This window comes from Dermacentor silvarum, chromosome 6 (genome assembly GCF_013339745.2).
Source record: "Dermacentor silvarum isolate Dsil-2018 chromosome 6, BIME_Dsil_1.4, whole genome shotgun sequence".
Taxonomy (NCBI): domain Eukaryota; kingdom Metazoa; phylum Arthropoda; class Arachnida; order Ixodida; family Ixodidae; genus Dermacentor; species Dermacentor silvarum.
In genome coordinates this window covers 51,226,078-51,244,329 of record NC_051159.1, presented here as the reverse complement: position 1 = coordinate 51,244,329, position 18,252 = coordinate 51,226,078, and the positions used below count along the sequence as shown (strand labels likewise).

The 18,252-nt window shown below is 48.2% G+C and overlaps 1 protein-coding gene and 1 non-coding gene across 2 annotated transcripts in view; one reads left to right on the top strand and one right to left on the bottom strand.

Moving 5' to 3' along the window:
- LOC119455501 (uncharacterized) overlaps positions 1-18,252 on the top strand; it is a 109,380-nt gene that overhangs the window by 53,593 nt on the left and 37,535 nt on the right. The gene's annotated exons all lie outside the window — the stretch shown is intronic.
- On the bottom strand, positions 3,193-3,264 carry Trnat-ugu (transfer RNA threonine (anticodon UGU)). The gene has a single exon. It is a non-coding gene; the product is annotated as a tRNA-Thr (tRNA).

Sequence of the window (18,252 nt, the reverse complement as noted above, 5' to 3'; positions counted from 1 at the left end):
GGGAAAGGGGGGACAAAGCCGGAACAACTACCGTCCCATAACAGTGACGTCAGTGGTTTACAGGGTGGTGATGCAGATTATAAAGGACAGACTGCAGGCCATGGGTGGAGACGAGGAGGTGCTGGGGGGAACTACAAAATGGGTTCCGAAAACAAAGAAGGTTAGAAGATAATCTGTTCTCATTGACACACTGTATTCAAATAGCAGAAAAGTAACACAGGCCCCTATGGCTTGCCTTTCTGGATATCAAGGGAGCCTATGACAGTGTAATCCAAAAGGATTTGTGGGACATACTGGCACTCTAGAGGTGGGAGATGGAGTAAGAAATCTTTAAAAGATATCTATAAAAGTAACAGGGTGCTTATAAAATGGGAAAACAAGGTATCTGGGCCTATAGAGATACAGCAGGGGCTTAGGCAGGGGTGCCCTCTGTCACCTCTGTTGTTCATGCTGTATTTACAAGGATTAGAGAAAAAATGAGAGAGGAGCGGACTTGGCTTCAACCTTTCCTATTTCAAGCAGGGAGAATGGATTAAACAGTCATTACCAGGACTGATGTATGCAGATGACATTGTACTTATGGCTGACAGCAAGGAAGACTTGCAGAGATTAATGGACATCTGTGGTAAAGAGGGAGATAGCTTAGGTTTGAAGTTTAGTAAAGAAAAATCGGCAGTCATGACTTTTAATGATAATCAGGGCAGCGAGCATAGGATACAGGAGGTTACGCTGGAGGTGCTGGATAAGTACAAATATCTTGGAGTGTGGATAAACAATGGGGCTGAGTACCTAACGGAACATGAAAAATATGTGACGGCTAAAGGTAGCAGAAATGCAGCTGTGATGAAAAATAGGGCACTGTGGAATTACAATAGGTACGAAGTGGTGAGAGGGATTTGGAAAGGGGTGATGGTCCCTAGTTTGACTTTCGGCAATGCGGTCCTGTGCATGAGATCAGAGGTTCGAGCAAGGTTGGAAGTTAAGCAGCGAGGGGTAGGTAGACTGGCTCTGGGAGCACACGGAAATACACCAAATCAGGGGGTACAGGGTGACATGGGATGGACGTCATTCGAGGGCAGGGAAGCCAGCAGCAAGATAGAATTTGAGGAGCGATTGAGAGAAATGGCAGAAAAAGCGGTGGGCAAGGAGAGTTTTCAGTTATTTGTACATGAGGAATGTTGATACAAAATGGAGGAAGCTGACCAGAAAACTGTCAATCAAATATTTGGACTGCAGGAGGGGTGCAAACCAGGAAACAGCGGTTAAGAAAAAGGTTAAGGAAACAGAGAGGGGTCTGTGGAAAACAGGGATGCAGACGAAATCAGCACTGGGCACATACCGAACTTTCAAGCAAGAAATTGCCAAAGAAAATATCTACGATAATTCTAGGGGAAGCTCTTTGTTGTTTGAAGCCAGGACGGGAGTATTGCGGACTAAGATGTACCGAGTCAAGTACCAAGGTATAGACACGTTGTGCTGTGCGTGTGGAGAAGAAGAGGAAACGGCTGAACACCTCGTACTTTTCTGTAAGGGGCTTAACCCTACAGTGCAAGGCAACGGGGCTGACTTTTTCAAAGCATTGGGGTTTAGGGACAGTGAAGGCAAAATAGACTTTAAGCGGGTAGAAATAACCAAACAGAGGTTATCTGATTGGTGGATAAAATTAAGGCAGGGGTGAAATTTCACCCACCACAAAGTACAAATTATGTAAATAGCCATGGCTAGGTGGCGTATGCCACCGCCCGATTTAAAGGGTTCAGCCTCATCCATCCATCCATCCATCTCTGTCTTGCTTTTATTGTTTTATTTTTCCAGCAGTAAATTGCATTTCGATATCCAACAGAAACATAAAAAATCAAAGCGTATACGATAGGAGTGCGTGTTAAATAAGTATACTCACAGAAAAGTTCTGTCTCGTCTTGAGCCACAAATAATCTGTCGTTACGTTAACTCAGTTACGTTAATTACTAAGGCGACCAGTTCGAAACGCTTTATGTGCAGCGTTAGTTTCTACTTATTTCTATATGCCGCCCGTCGACTATGGCCCCCTGTGTGTTGGTATTTAAGTGCCCTCCGCAAAAAGGGCTCCTCTCCTTCCATGGCGTCTTCTGTAAGCAGCTTCGCGGTCAGCGAGGGGGGTATCCGAAGAAATGATATCGCATGAAAAAGGGAAAATATCAAATGCAGTAAAGGCTACAAAAGATGCCCCGATACCACCCAACTGAACTAACGTTTCATCATTAAAACACGCGCTCACACACACACACACACACACACACAAAAAAAGTATACATTGGCCGTACGTATCTCTGACAATGCCAGTATAGAGCACACTGCTATGTAAAATGAACCAGAACGAATATTTATTAGTTTCTACGCATGCGCCGGGCCGCTGTAAGCTATTTCTTATCATAGTCGAGCGTCCCTATAACGAACGCCTTTACAACTTAATGATTTGTATAACGAAGGTATAATTATGTCCCTGTTCTATTGTGAGCTGTGCGGTGCACGACCTTTACAACGAAGTGACCGGTATAAAGGCGTTCGACTGTAGAGCACAGTTTTAGCCATATGGTTATATCGTATTGGGAATACCACCTCGCCGTGCGCTTAATCTTTCCGTCTGGTAAAATGGAGCCGCGCGTAATTGGGTATAGGGGCTCATAGCATGGCACGTTACTACGTACGTTACGGCTCCACTGGTTGTTACTGCTGATTGCACATGCGCCGGCGGTGGCATGCGATGAGAAAAGGTGGTCAGCGTCAATGCAGTAAATAGGGGAATAAACTCAGTGGCAGAGCGCTGGTGTTGTAAATCAGCGGTCGTGTGTTCAATGCCAGATGGTTTTTATTATAATCATTTTTTACCATGTTAAGCCGTTATAAAAAAAGATAAAGAATAAAAGGTCTGATGGGCTTTCGGGTAAGGAAGATGTCTTGCAAATATTAGATTGGTTTTAAAATATAGGACGGAAACCAGTTATTAGATAATTTTAGCAGTGTCACCATTACCAATGTCCATTGCGCATGCGCGATAAACCTACTTACCATGCTGTAATAAGCAGCTTTGGTCCTCTATTTTTCAAACAGTGGAATCGTTGCTGACCCACTCGTTTGAGCGAAGTCCATCAACAATAGAAAAATAATAATAAAAAAAGTTAGCACGAATAAAAAAAAAAGAAAAAAAGATGTAGCCGCCAGTGAGGATCGAACTCACGACCGCTGGTTTACAAGACCAGCGCTCTGCCACTGAGCTATAGCGGCGACGCTGACGGCGCGCCTTAACGAGTGATGTCATGACAACAGCTGTTTTTTTTTTCTTTTTATCATCATAATGTGTCAACAGTCGTGACACACCCGTCGTCTCTGAAAAGGCGCGCGGACGGCTCGTTGGCAGTTTGCTGCGAGGAGCAAACTAAACTTAGGTGGAAAAAAAAAAAAAAAAGCATTCGTCGGCCCTTCCACTCTGCGGAGATGGTTACTCAGGAAACTCGCGGCCCCTGTGTTTATCACTTGGTTACTCCCGAGGGTTCATTAAACTATTTCTCAATTATGAGGTTACACACACGTTATGCCCGCACTCCGCCGTTGTCACTTGCGTTCGATGTCTCGAGTTCGCTCGGTGGCGTGGTTAGCAGCATGTCAAGTGAGACAGCATGCGTTCGCAAGGTTTGTGGCAAATAGCCACAATCGATGTGCGTGCCAGAAAAATAGCCGGCGGCGTATACGTGTTTTGTAGTGAAGACACAGTTCGGGAGTGCGTATACGTACCGGTGAAATCCGCCTTTTTTCATTTTCCTGTGCTGCCCTCTGCCGCACGCCACCCGAAACGTTTTGGTAGGGTGCCGGGGCTTTCGCCGGTTGATTTGTGAACCTGCGCCCTTGTTGAGTGCGCATCGGTTGTGCATTTCGTGGATCGCGAATAATTATTAATGGCTTCTGCGGGGCAGCATGTCGTTCCTGGAAGCCATGTAGCACTCACCAACTATATATATATATAGGGTGAGCAGGCGTGATAGCGCTGTTTTGTTTATAGTGTGGCCTATAAAGGTACGCTGAGTTCCCTCTGCCGGCGCGGCTGCTTTGGAGTTTGTTGTTGCTGACTCCTGCACTTGCACCTCGCTTTTCTTTCAATTCTTTTTGCATATTCTTTAGACATTTTGCATAAATAAGAAGCTTTCGACCGCGCAGCTTTCCGCGTCGGATTTAGCAAAGCGGTGCCCTTGTTTACATCGACATCTACAGCCACAGATCGTTGTTAGCGTCAAACATTGACAAAGGGTGCATCGCTGATATGAAAAAAAAAAAGTCGAAACGTCGAATAAAACACACATACCTGCTCATATGAGCCGCGTTATTCCACCGTGAGACGAGTCAGTATGAGCGCCTGAGCTACTCAACGGCGACTATGAACCAGTTACAAATATCGGGCTGTTAATTTATTACTGATTCTCGCTTTTCTTTAACTTCATCATACTTAGTTTGCGCGTGTCATAAAGCAATATTAGAGAAAAATGTGCTCACATAAGCGCTCATTTAAAGGCCGTGTTGTTCTCCCGCAAAAACGCGGATGCCATCGCTGACACCGTTGGTATATAACTGAGCGAGGCGGCTGTTTATGCTGCTGTACCGAATGTACCGTACGTCTCTTGTTTCGCGTTTGATGCAGAGATAAACAGTATATCTCAGGAATTAAGAAATGCGTGAGCATACCAACACGTACAAACCGACCCATCTACGTTGCGAATACGAGCGGTGACCTACAGATGTTGGCACAGCCGTTGGGCACAGCGCTGTGTCGCCGCTTGCAGATTATTGTGCACGCGCCGTGCGAAGCGAAGAGTAGTTTATTTCAAATCGCTAAGGCCAGAACTGAACTATAAAAGCAGTTTCCTTCGTCTTAACTTGCTTACTTTTCAGTACAGGTCCGCCGGTAGCGGGTGCACGAACTCGACGGAGCCAGGCCTAAGCTTCGCTGAAATCAACATTGGCTCAAACTTCATGTGCACGGCTTGAGAGGGTCGAAGCCTTGCGCATTTCAACCTTTCAACTTCGTAGGCATGTTTTGTCTCACTTTGAGCGCGATTATTTATTGAGCGCGACCAACGAAGGCGTTGCGGCTATCGCGTTATCGGTTCGACGGCCTATCACGCGGGTTTCGGTCGAACGACGGTATAGGCACCGTGATTTTATTGGTGCCGTCGACAAGAAAGCCCGTCGCAGTACCAAAGCGAGTCTTACGCTACGCACACTTTCAGTACTGCACTGACGTCGAGCTACCAGTGGAGTTGCAACGCGGTACACGGCACGAGTTGTCAGTAGCGCGCGTCCGAGCGCTTTTTTTTTTTTTTTTTTTTCAGGGGACGTTTCCCCGAGACGGGGCCGCACGGCCGCGCGCGCGACCCTTCCAAAACGTTTCGTGACTAATCCGCCAGGGCAGGGCGCATGCGCCGTCGGGCCGTGAAAAAGGCGGAATGTGGAATTCGAAGGTTTTTCTCGCCTCAAACAAAGGTTACTCGAATGAAAATTTCAAGGTCACAAGGTTGGTGCGTATAATGGCCTATCTCGCATATATTTATCCGGAGGGGCCTTAATGCTTAATTTAGGTTTGAACATCACCAAAAAGTGACTTTTTGCAAAAATTGCAAGTAGCTTACGGGGAAAGCAGTTGATTTCGTAGTCACCAATTTTCGCATAAATTATAGAAACGCGGAAAAATAGTAAAAAACATTTTTTGTTGAAACGCTAACGATTTTTACTTAAAAAATTCCTCAACACGCACAATTTTTTGTTTTCTTACTGAGCCAATCAAACGCGGAAAATAAATCGATATGTTCACATATAAGTAACATGAAAGAACCACGCCAGTAGAATATTCTAAAATAAGATTTGCCATTGTACAGTCAACCAAAAATGTTTAGGGATCGCGGGATCTCAGAAAACGTCCACTTTCCGAGCATCCTCACAACGCAGCCTAGTATTCGCATTTATAGCTTCTACCAGTATATGTAAGCAACATTGTGATGTTCGGTTTTACTGGTTACTGTTGCAGGCTTCTCGGAAATTGGACGTTTTGTGACAACCCGGGTTCCGTAAACGTTTTTAGTTGACGGTACCTAGTTCCAAACATGATTAAGAAAATTACCTCTAACCAACTTTGGCGAAAACATTTTCTACGAGAAAAATACTTTGGTGATTCCCGATTCACCAATCACCAACAAGATAATTTTTTCCGACAAAATCAGTGATGGTTATTTTTCGGGTCTGGGGCGTTTCGCGTGGAATGAACCACTGTGCAAATGAACTACTGCGTGGATTGCAAGCCCCTGTTCATGAGGTGAGAACTGTGTTGCTACAGTTGCTAGACACGTACGAGTCAGATGTTGACCACATGCAAGTCGCGGTCGGTAACATGGAAAAACAATACTCGGATATTGTCGCTATAACATTCCGGACGTACAACACAGGTACCTGTTCTCCAATCTCGTGTGGGATAACACAGCTAGATCTTGCCGCACATCCGGATCAGACCAAACATGGCTCAATGCTGGCGGAATATGGCACCAGCATTGGCCCGACGTTGGCGCCTGGAAAATGTGCTGCCAAGTTCTGTGCTGGCTGATTGCTAAAGCCAACATTGGGCGAACAGCGCGCCGCTGTAGCAGCCAAGGTGTTGCTTTCATAGGGCCAGTGCTGGGTCATATTGTTGTCATTAGAGAGTTTTAGAATTGGGGCCCCAAGCGCCTTGGGGCCCCAAGAAGATAGCGGGCCACAACTGAGCATACGCAAAACGCAAGACAGCCTTACGTCTTTGCGTAAGGGTCAACCAAAGACGCTAAACTCGAGAAATAGTGTGGGTTCCCAAGCCACCTTGGCTGGCTCGCGCGAGCGACGAGCAGTCACGTGATAGCCAAGAGAGACATAAGAGCCGCAGCTATCCAGAGATCGATTGCTCAATCAATTTGGGTGCTGAGAAAACTTGCCGTGTTCTGGGTGATTTTCGGCGTTCTTAGAGGCAAGAGACGCAGGGCGACGCAAGAAGACGCTAGCCGCGCTCGGCCGTCATAGTCTTTTGACCCTCGCCCCCTCTCTTTGGCTTAAAAGTGGTAGAAAGAAGTCGCACAAATAACAACATAGTCAGTATTTTTATTGCAAACATTTCCAAGCCTTTTTTTTTAAATTAAAGATGCATTCCTTTAGGTTTCCCTTGCAAAAAGAGTCTTCTTGTTTGTTTGTTTTTCGCTTTCAAGCGCCTTCCATTTCCACCACTGCGGCGTCCCGAACACGCTTCCCGACGCTTCTCTTGTCCCAATTCTAAAACTCTGATGCTCCTTCGATTCCAAGAGCCACCAACGCAACGCGGCTTGGAGCCCCTAGGTCTTGGGAATTTTAAAACCCTCTATTATCAATGGCAGCACTGCGCCAGCCCGCTTCATGACGTATACTGTAAATTCACTGGTTAGAGAATGAGAGAGACAAAAAACATTTACTGTTCATGAGGTGGGGCGACTTCCTCGTAGGGTGGAGCCCTTACTTCAGGGTCCCATTGGCACGCGCCACCCCGCGTGCCCGCTGGATCAGCAGTCGCTGCTCTTGCGGGTCTGAGCTTGATAGGGTCTGAAGGCGAGCTCGTTGGTATGCATTCATGGTGCAAAAACCGCGCTAAAGACACAGACAGAAGGAAGAACCCTGGCTGTCAACGGTTGCTTTATAAATTGTCTGAGATGGTCAGCGCAGTCTCCCAGGAGGAAGGTGAAGGTGAAGGTTAGTACGCAACCATTTATGACCCCGAACCTATTGCCCAGCAGCATGTCTGATAGCAATTTCTCCCAATATTATCACATCAATAACTAGCTAAATGGCGTGATAGAAATATATTCGTGCAGCAAGCACAACTACTGTATATTCATGCAAATGAAAAATGATAAGAATACTGAACGACATTTTACAATACTGAACAAGTTTATTTACAAATAAATAAGTGCCTAACAAGCATTTTCCGTTGAGCTAAATGAGTGACGATTTGTTAACCAGAGCTCCGAGAATAGGAATTACGTAAATTGCCGAGGATGACAGGCTGGCCAGGGCCCTGATTACGGTGAGCTAGAGCCCTGGAGGCAGACATGGAGCAGGGAGCTGACAGTGGTCTGGTCAGAGCCCTTAGGGCATGGTGTAAGTATGCCTTAGGGCAAGGATTATCCGGCTGTTTACTGAAAAGGTTGGTGTGAAGCGTCTCTTCCTGCCACCAAGACGGCCAAAAGACCGACAGCCATCCTTATGTGAAGTCTTGAGCTCCATTATTCCACACCTCTTTATTCGCAGATGACATCTGCATGTAAAAATACGATGGCCAGAATGTAGTCGAACTTTCGCTGCAGTAGAGCATCTGCACAAGACTTCAATAGTGCAAACGGAGGACTAAGTAAGTCTTACCTAGCTGTGGCTACTGCACATAACTTTACGAATGTCCTTTTCCCCTTCCTGCCATGGAGGCTACATAACGAGGCTTGAGCTGTAGAGGCTGTGTTCCGTGCTGTGCTGGTTTTGTCGTCTCGCGTGCGAGCACCCCGATCTTGAAACTACTCTGGGATTCTACTGTGCAAATCTGTCGACTTACGAATACTAAGCTTCACTATCACCTGAAAGCAATATTACTCGGCTGCTGAAGTACTTGTGAGACTTTGACAATAAATTAGGCCATTCGTCGCCAAGAATATAGTTTTGCTCTTTTATTGCGATAGCAATTATATGGATGCTCCAAGTGGATTTCTGCCGTCGGCGTCGTCGTCGCCGTCAGGTTCCGTATAGAGTCCAATGACGATAAAATCGTCGCCGCGCGCCGTATGGTGAATGTGCGAGTGAAAGCGCGAGAGGGACGCGCGCTTTCACGGGGAGCGAACGCACGGCGGAGGTCAAACGTCACTTCTTCCGTCGCGCGAAAGGCCGATGGGAAGGACGGGAGGGAGGGGAGGCGACGTTTAGCTGCGGAACCAAATGCGTATTTATATAAAAAATGCCACAGTTTCACCCGAAAGGCGAAGCATCAGTTCCGATAGCAAATTAGCAGAGAGCTATACGGAGTAAGGATAGTAGTTTTATCAGCTGTATAAACTGGGACATGCAGTAGCACCAGCAACACGCAGAACTGTTGTCGACGCCGTCGGCATTTTGCCCGCGTTGGCACCGAACGCGCGCGGCGTTGGTGACTGTTGCCAGTGCCTCTGGGGGCGGCTCGGAGGTATTCGACGAGATCAGAACGGGACACTCGTCGAGCAGCGTCGGAAGTCTTCACCACCTGCTCGCCTCGCAACGTTTTTCTATAAATACGGATTTGGTGCCGCAGCTAAACGTCGCCTCTCCTCCCTCCCTCCCGTCGCCCCACGGCCTTTCGAGCGACGGAAGAAGTCGCATTTGCTCTCCGCCGTGCGTTCGCTCCCCGTGAAAGCGCGCGTCCTTCGCGCACATACAGCATACGGCGCGCAGCGATGATTTCATCGCCGTTGAACTTTATACGGAACCTCACGGCGACAACGACGGCAGAAATACGCTTGGAATGTCCATATAATTGCTGTCGCAATAAAACGTTGCGAGGCGAGAAGGCAGTAAATACTTCCGACGTTGCTCGACGAGCGTCCCGTTCTGATCTCGTCGAAAACCTCCGAGGTAGAGCCAGAGGCACCGGCAACAGTCACCAACGCCGTGCGCGTTCGGTAACGCGGGCAAAACGCCGACGGCGTCGACAACAGTTCTGTGCGTTGCTGGTGCTGCTACATCTACAAGTTTATGCAGCTGATAAAACTACTATCCTTACTCCGTGTAGCTCTCTACTAATTTGCTATCGCAATTGATGCTTCGCCTTTCGGGTGAAACCGCAAAATTTTTATGAAGGAAATGTCTTCATTGGCGAGTTAATTACCCCCGCTTTTCCGTATCGGGTATGTCTGTCTCTTGCCTCTTTTGTGGGCCGATCGCGAAAATAGTGAAATTTGATAACGTGCGGTAATCCCGAAGATACATATGGTGCCGGTGGTACCGGTGATCCCGGTTATCGGTACACCGCAGTGATAAGGGGAGCGTTCTCGCCTTCTTCCCTCGCGACAGCTAGCGTTTTGAGACGCTGTCTTTGAGACGCTGCGCCTGTAGGTCTCCAACCGACGGCACGGAGTTAAGGAGAAAGATGCCTGCAGACTAACTAATCCAAGCTTTTTTTCTGAGCTGAGTGGCGTATGTCTGCTCTTACTTACATCTCAGGAAGAGGGACTTGGAACGGATTAACGGTCTAATCCGAACTTTATTCAAACAGGCTCTTGGGCTACCAAAATGGACTAGTACGAAGGCACTCTTGAGTCTAGCGATGCATAACAACGTTGAGGAAATCATAAAGGCCCACAAATGGGCTCAAACAGTTCGATTATCCGGCACACACACGGGGCAGCGGATCCTGGACACCTTGGGGTATCGCCCTGCCTTAGACATCCCGCAACGATACCGGATACCTAACACTATCCGGACCAAGATCATTATCCCCCCGCTTCCCAAAAATATGAGTACTGAAAACAATGGTAGACGCAAAGCTAGGGCGGCGGCACTCTGGCAATGCTACAAAAACCAACCCGCCATATACGTGGATGCTGCTCGAACCAGTGATGGTCGACACACCATAGCCGTCACTACTGGCGACGGACACACCATCAGCTGTGCGACGGTAAACACATCCTCCATTGTAGAGGCGGAAGAGGCCGCCATCGCCATGGGCACTTTCATCCCGGGCACCAAGATTATTATATCCGACTCGAAAACAGCGATTCGTAACTATACCTCGGGTTTCATTTCCCCTCGAGCGTTCAGAATCGTCAACAAAGAACTCAACGAGTTAAAGTTGGTGTGGGTACCCGCTCATGCGGGCAACCCCGGTAATGAGGCCGGCAGGCCGCCCACCTAGCCGCTCGAGCAGCAAGTAACCGGGAGGTGGGCCTGCCCGACCGGGTTGACCGACATGAGGGTATCCACACCTTTAACGAAATGACAATTTATTACCGCGAATCGAGGCGAATATATCCATCCCTGCACGAGACATTGACAAGAATACAGGCCACTAACCTCAGGAGAGTACAGACTAGGTCTGTACTTAGTCCAAAAAGACTAGCTGCAATGACCGGTGATGAATATCCACCAAACTGCAAACATTGTAACTGCCCCCTGGAGGACCAAGATCACATCTTGTGGGGATGCCAAAAGAACCCTCCCCCGAGAGAACTCTTTAGGCGAGCTCCTTCACACGAAGAGTGGGAGATGAAGACGAAAACTTACAACCCGGAAGACCAGATACGGTTGGCGGAATGGGCTGATAGCGTCGCGGCGAAGCAGACGCCACGCTAGCCCATTCCGTTGGGAAAGAAAACTCCACTCAACCTCGATAATAAAAGTTTATTCTCTGTCTCTCTCTCTGTAGTCGAAGACGCAGACGCTGTCGTTTGCGACCCGGTGAGCCTCTCAGAGAAAGGGAAGTGCCTCAGGAGGCATTTGGTAAAACATACGGTTCATACACGTCATTTTCACCCGCAACGCTCTCAGGAAGGCATTGTCTTTCATAGACGTCATCGAGAGGTTGAATCGCCTTCCAACGCTTTCGTTATTCTCCTCTCTCCCAAAACAGATAAGTGCGCCATCAACCTTTATAAAAGCGTTTCGTTTTATTACATTTGACGCATTACTGCTGTCGACTGCTCTTCATTGAATGGAGACAACTCCAAACCAATACTCTTCCAAACCCGGTCCGAATGCACCACATCATCCCAGACGAATTCAAACCCGATTGCTCGAAATGTGGTCAGAGAGCCACAATGGAACACATCTTTTGGAACTGCCCCGCAGACCCCCCACCCGAAGAACTCCAGAAGCTTGTAGGCTCGCAAAAGTAGGAGACCCTGCTGGCCAGCTCTGATCCGGAAGCACAAGTCCGGGTCACAGCGCGAGCCCAAGAGGTCGCCTTCAGCACAGACTGAGGGCCATCTGGTGGGGTCGCAGAACCGATCACTGCCAGTACCGAGAATAAAGTTTTATGACTGACTGAAGCTAAGGCTTCTCTGCTTCCTTCTCTGGCTCTGCTTGTACTGGCTGCTAACTACTGCTGTAATGCCGAGTAAACGGCTCGCTATTTCCACAAAACGTGAAAGTACCGCTGTGACACAAGAAGCATAGAAGCCCCAAATGTATTTATATATGTACCGTACATCTCAATGCATATAAAATGATCGCTATATTTTATATGCACAGAGATGTACGGTACATATATAAATGCAAGCAAGCGAGCCGAAGAATATAAAAATTTAATCAAACTTCGAATGAAAGACGCAATCTTACCCCGCAGGAATACCATAAGAATCCTCGGTTTTTTTCTACAGGACAATGGTAAAGCATCAACATGGGTGCAGAAGCTGCCGGTACAACTGGAACAGATCATTGCAATGATACGTAGAATAACTAGACAAAGGAGAGGAATGAAAGAACATGAACTTCGTAAGGTTATAGAAGCCTTGATCTTTTCTAGGATAATGTACTATCTACCATACGCTAAGATAACCAGCACTCAGCGCAAAAAGATAGACATTATAATTAGAAAGTGTGCTAGACTTGCCCTGGGAGTTCCTAAGTTTGCACCTAACCATAAAATTGAAGCAACCGGCCTCTTTAACTCACTAGAAGACAGAATAGACATGCACAATCAAGCACAAATACAGAGACTTAAATCATCTAATCAAGGTCGACGAATACTGAATAGATTGGGATACGAAACCGCTAACTTACCCCCAATTCCCCCGAAACTACCACCATGGGATGATCTGCCAAGGATAACCGTAGATCCCATTCCAAGAATATGCACCCGGAAAAGAATCGAAATAGGCGCTCAAAAAGAACAAGTGTAATGCAGAGGACAGAAGATAAAAACACGTACTACACAGATGCCAGTCATAATGCCGAAATCAGCAAAGCAGCGGTCGTGGGCCATGACTCGACGCTTGTGAAAAATTACTTAGGAGTCCCAACGCCTCACGACGCAGAATTGCTGGCAGTAATGCTCGCCATAACGGAAATGACACACACATCTGACTCGATCACAATCCGAACAGACAGTCAAAGCGCTTGCAGAGACATTCAAAATGATGACCTTCCTTACCACATACGCACAAAGCTCCACATGTACATGCATGCTCACTCCATTCTACGCATACGCATACAATGGGTTCCAGGCCATCAAGGATTGCGAGGAAATGTAAGAGGACACCAGCTCACCCGCGCAGAAAATCCGGGACCTCCTATCCTTTGGCCTGTTGAAGATACTTACAACCCCAGAGAGGAGCAGAAGATGCAGCGGAAAGAAAGGATACATATCTTGAAGTCTCGCAGGGAAGCATCAACAATTCTCAACACACCATCCTACACGCATTTGAGAGAGGACGCCTCAATCATACGAAAAGCACAAACACACAGATTACTCACACCACACTACACGCATTATATTAACAGGGACCCAGGCTCCCCCACTTGTAAACAGTGCGGGGCCTATCCATCAAATAAACACATCTCGTGGGAGTGCCCTGCAAACGCCATCTTCAAAAAGACAATACTTTCCAAATTACCACACAACCAGCGTCCTGGCAGCTGGGAGGAGTGGACCACTCCCTCACGAAGGTTTGAAAAACTATGGTGGCCGCTTCTGGTGCAGCACGTCAAGAACGTTCTGGGCCAGGAGGCATGAGCCTACCAGGAGGCCCGGACTTGGGCTTTAGTTCCTTCGGGGCTAATAAATGTTATTTCTCTCTCTCTGTGCATATAGAACTCACATCAGCGTTATTCCCTGGACAAGTATCATATATCGCCTGCGAGTTACCAGCTACAATCGACGAGGATGCGCTCGGGTCAACCACTGATCTCTACTATAGTAGATGTCACTGGTGTCATCCGCTACTGCTGCTGCTACCTAGCTAACTCAGTCGAGCTTCGCGTCGTTTAAATTCCAGCATTGCGTTGGGCCCACGTGGTTTGTAGGCCTGCAAGAGAAGAAGAATATCAGGTGTTCGTTCCACGAGCTCACGCGTGTCGCGAGGGCCTGCACCGAGAAGAAGACGTGAGCTCCCGTTCGTGCTGCGGGGTTCGATCGAAGCTATGCACCATGTAAGTTTCCTGGCCATGTTCGCCTTCTCGCTACCACTGACACAAACGTTAGCCTTCATACCGCAGTCGGTTGTTAGTGGCCCACAGCATCCTGCTTAGAGCCAGCATTCCATTGTATCTTTTATGGCCGACTAAGGGCCCATTCACACTTGCGACTAGGCGAGGTCGCGCGACCAAGTTAGTCGCAAGTAGTCGCAAATGATCGCTTTTCTCGAAATGCGACCGTTTTGGGCCAGTCGCTCACTGCTCGATTTTAACACGAAAGTGTTTTATGCCGGGGTCCACCAAGACTTCACTGACGTATTTCCGTCACGGAAATACGTCATAGAACATAATACAAAGAAAGAAACCAGAAGAAAAAGTTCCACAAACATGCAAAATTTGGAAATCGAACCCACGACCTCTCCGTCCGCGACGATAGATCGCCGAGCGTTTAACCCATTGCGCCACAAACGCATTTGCAGAGAGCTACACAGACGCGCCTTATATATCTAACACTCGTCCGTGTACCCGCGCTCTTGCTCGGGGCGGTGCTGCCGCCTACGAGCAGAAAAGAGAAGTACTGCATTATGACACTAACGCGCACCGACAGTGAACGCTTCGGTGGTCTCATCACTACGACGCCTCGATGCCAGCATTCGAAGGGACGCTGGCATCAAGAAGCACTACCAACGCCACCTAGGTGGCGTTCGTAGTGGCGTTCACCGTACTCAGCACAGCGGAGCGTGGCCTCCGCAATTAGCTCTGAAAATGTTTCTGAAGTTGATCGCGGAGGCTGCAATTACGACGCGCTGTACGCGCTGATTTGACTCGGTGACGATTCAGTTACGTGCTTTGTCTTGCGCGTTGTATTAGTGTGTCAGTTACGTGCTTCGTCTTTCGCGTTGTGCTAGCGTGTGCAGCGTAGTGCAGCTTCCATATGCACGACGGTTGCTGATGGTCATCGACGTTGGTAGTCGTGATGGAGGAGACGTGCCACCAGGCGTCAGCGTGGGTGCATCAACGCCTAAGGGCGCTTTAGCCACAAAACACCAATAGACATTATATATCAATGTGCAATAAACATTACACTACTTCTGTGAAGACACGTTTCACTTTCGTGTTCTATACCGATTCCTATATAAGAGGGATCAACCACATTTTTTCAGTCGCGCGACCGCAGTCGCAGAACAGTTGAACCAATCAGATGCGAAGGAACAGGACGTCCATATACGCTGATGCTTATTTTACGCGGCGATGACATTTCAAGCAGACGTGAACGGCATATCGTGAGACATTTCGGTTTAGCGACTCGTCGGTAGCATTTGTCAGTGTGAACATCGTTCGTCTTGAGTCGCTTTCTGGTCGCCAGTCGCAATCGGTCGCGCGACCTCGCCTAGTCGCAAGTGTGAATGGGCTAAGTGTCGCCAATCGCCAGTGCGTTTCCTGACGCAAGGCAAACGTATCTGTATATTGAGACTCTGATGAGAGACATATTATTTCCACCATGTGAGCAGATAACTTTCCAGCTGCCGGAAATAAGTAGGCCAAGCAAAACATTGGCTGGACTTTGTCTTATACCACTACGCGTGTCATTTCGCTCTAGGCTAAGTAACCATCCGCTTTCGTGGTGTCAAGCAAAAATTCCAAAGGGAAGAACCATCACTGGTTACCGCACATGATTCAATCGGCTGTCAAGTTCATCGCGTCCATTTTTCTGTGTGTAAATTAGCGACGGCGTATTAAGTCACTTGCCTTTTCGAGTACGTGTGGTAGATACGAAATAAGGTCCTTCGATGGCGCCTCAAGATATTTGGCCGACACTCCCCCCCCCCCCTTTCTACTTTCGCAAATACAAATAAAATGGCTCTTTCCTGCAAAACCAGTATCTCAGTGTTTCAGTTTCTGGAAGATTGGTTGTTCATGTTAATTTTCTGGCGCGATCCTAACGATTTGTCTCTCGAGGACTTTCAGGTGCTTTTGTTGCGCCGACACTCTATATTATGGCAGCTCTTAGCTCCCGGCAAGTTTCTGCCCGGTCCGGTGGCTATTCTAATACGGCGTTGGCCAAGCGAATGACAAAATTTATTCGTAAATAATCATCCCAATTACTTTTTCATCAAGTTCACGAATAATTAGGCACGAAGTTTTGAGCAACCTAAGCTCACATAACCTTAATAGAAAAACTATTTGAGCATGTCTTATGTGTCCATAAATTTACCCACAGGGATGAACTCTTGGACCAAGTTTCGGAGCCAATCATCGAATATCACTCGAAAGATTCCGGAGAAGAGTGAGTCGGCGTTTTCATTAGGAGGACCTGGGCTTCACTCACGTTGTCTGTTACACATGCTTGTTAATTGTCCTTCCGTATTTATCTTGCAGTGAGGAACACAACTACAGAACGGACTACCTGAAGTTCACAGTATTTCTTATGATTGCGTGTAAGTGGAAACGATTGATGTAATCATTATTCCATCACTTCGCCGGATAGCTTAGTCAGCCCGCCACCTTGTGATTCGTGTCGGGAGTGAGCTTGAGGCGAATAAAACCTCTTAGTCTGCGATAACCCTAGAACAATATGATGTACTGTAGCCGAGTGTAGCTCATGTAGTACGGCCACCATACTCACACCGCCCGGCAACTAACGAGGTCGCGGGATGAAATCCCGGCCCCGGCGGCCGCATTTCGATGGGGGCGAAATGCGAAAACATCCGTGTACTTAGATTTATGGCGAATTCCATTGGGAGAACAGGAGCAGGGCGCCGCGCAGTGCGGAGTCGGGCGACTGCGCAGTGAGAGCAGGGACACTCGACCGGTCACTGGAATACGGCGTGCATTCGGAGAGCAGGTGGGAAGGGGACGTGTGAGGAGAAATGTACCATGTGACTAAAGCAATCGACGTCCTACTATTCTCTGCAGGAGAGCGGCAAAACACGCGTGATCGTCTTGTAATCTGTCGGGCGTTACGCTGTCTCCGTTTGCGGCCACGTACTACATACTTTTGTGCAGCGCCCACGCATCCCACAATGTTTAGGCCTGCGAAGATCATCTGAAACTGCAACTTGAATCTGAAGTTGAGCACCAGCAGCTTTCGCTGCTGTCACCGTCGAGCGTCTCAAGCACTTCAGCAAGGCGAAGACGCTTTGCGGCCGCTGTCCCCCGCGCATCCAACGAGAAGCAAGGCGGACTAGAAATGCCAACATCTGTCGCTAAATCGCTGCGAAGCTCGCTCGTATCACCGACGTCAAAAACAGCGGTGCCAAAACACCAACTAGAGTGTACTAGACTCTAACACCAACTACGCTTGGCTGCCGCCATTGCCGCCGCGCGCGCCGGCTGAAGCAAAATAAAAAGAAATGAGGATATGACGGTTTAAGTCACGTAAATTCCTCCGTACTCCGCTTTTCAGGCGAGAGCAGTCCGGACTGCTCCCGGCTGCTCTTGGCGCAGCGAAACTGCTCTTGTTCTACCACTGGATGACGGCTCTCCCACTCCTGTTCGACCACTGAAACACGCCGCCTCTGGAACGAGCACTTTCAGCGTGCTTTAGAGTGCTCCTGTTCTCCCAATGGCCCTTAGGCGCACGTTAAAGAACCCCATATGGTCCAAAATATTCCGGAGTCCCCCACCTCGGCGTGCCTCGTAATCAGATCATGGTTTTTGCACGTAAAACTCCATAATTTGATTTTTTTAATACTAACGACAGATTCAACAAGGCCGTGCAGAGTTGGGTACCCCGCAGCACGCCACCCATGCTCTACTATGCCACGTATGCTATGTGCCAGGTCAAGTTGCATAGGTCCTTATGGCACGGAAAGTGGTCAGCAGTGATGTGAGTGTGCGTGCGTGAGTGGGAGTGTTTTGGGTCGAATGTTTTGAAAGGGAAGTGTTTAGGGGACAAACAACCGCGAGAGGTAAGCACTGGAAGTAACCCGAACGTTCGAGGATAGTAGAGCTTTAGAATTGGGGCCCCAATCGTCTTGGGGCCCCAAGAAGATAGCGGGCCACAAGGCAGCCTGCGCGCGCCGAACGCAAGGCAGCGTTGGGTCATTTGCATTCGCGTCAACCCAAAGACCCTAAACTTACGCCACCGTA